The sequence below is a fragment of the Pomacea canaliculata genome, linkage group LG5 (assembly GCF_003073045.1).
Source record: "Pomacea canaliculata isolate SZHN2017 linkage group LG5, ASM307304v1, whole genome shotgun sequence".
Taxonomy (NCBI): Eukaryota; Metazoa; Mollusca; class Gastropoda; order Architaenioglossa; family Ampullariidae; genus Pomacea; species Pomacea canaliculata.
In genome coordinates, this window is record NC_037594.1 from 30,808,775 (window position 1) to 30,810,096 (window position 1,322).

Below are 1,322 nucleotides of genomic sequence, written 5' to 3' on the forward strand. Positions count from 1 at the left end.
GGCACTCAGCCAGTGTATCTCGTTTTAAACATCTTTCTTTCAGATGGGAAGCGGACATCCGAGCGGCCAGAGGACTGGCGTCATAGCCTAGTATCGGTTCCATAATTAGTCTGGTGCCGCCATCTTCCTCCAGTCAACTCAGCCTTCATTGAGGGTTCATCCATGACGACGACAGCAACGACAGTTGGAGGACAGCTTTGCTCTGCTCCTGCTTGAAATATCCTGAGGATGGGAACAAAGTTACTTCTGAATCACAAATAATCGAGTTTGCTTAGCAAGTAGCAAGTATATCTGATCTTTTTTCGGTTCATATTATTGGATTTATTGAGCTTAATATTTTAAAAATATTCATAAATTAAAGCTTTTATTAATTCTAGTTTAGAGCAAAGTATACAAAAAACAATATTTTATGACTTTTCTGTAGCGCAAAGAAATACGACTTCTGAAAATGTTTATAATCGAATACAGTGTGTGGACCTGCATAGATACGAACCAGAAACCTTTCGCCCATCTCCCCAAGACACTATTTTAAACGCTATCCTGGTTACCGGCGCTCCCCATGGGTGGATGGTGGCCGCTGATTCATCCACCTGTGAATTTATTGTCAACTTTTGAGATACCACTTCATTTGAGTCAAACTTATTCATGCGCGGCTTCAGTGAGTCAATTAGTGAAAACACTCGCATCCTTGATGACCCCTGACAGGTCACAGGTCACGCGAGACCACCATCCGATCCGAGACTCGCTCCCTTTCCCCTCCCTCCGTGTTGTTCTCGCGAGGTCACTTTTACAATTTACTATTAATTCCTATTCTTATCTGCGTAGTAGGCCGATGTCGACATTTCTTCTGCGTCGCTGTTTTCGTCTGAAAGTATCAGAATCCGAACGGAGAGAGAGAGAGAAAAAATGCTTCTAACAAATTTAGCGAAGATCGCACAAATCGTGTGGATTCCACAGGTTTCAAGTGTCGCCACGCACATGCACGCGCGCACACACACACACACCTTGCCACACTATGATTTATTTATAATATGGAAAAGGATGTAATGACTAATTAATTTGGGTGAACGAAGGTGAGAGTTGTTTATAAGCGTGGGAGCTCTACTCAGACTCCGCCCCCTGTCTCTACCTCCTGCCAAAAATGAAAAAAAAAAAAAAATCTGACCGGTAGGCAGGCAGACACAAAAGCGGACAGGATAGCAGAGAAAAGATGGAATAGAAGAGCACAAGACACCAATAGACTGGAAAGCACGCAGACAGGAAAAAGGAGGTATGGATAAATAAAATGATCCCAGCAGGTGTTTGATGGACAAGTGGGTGAA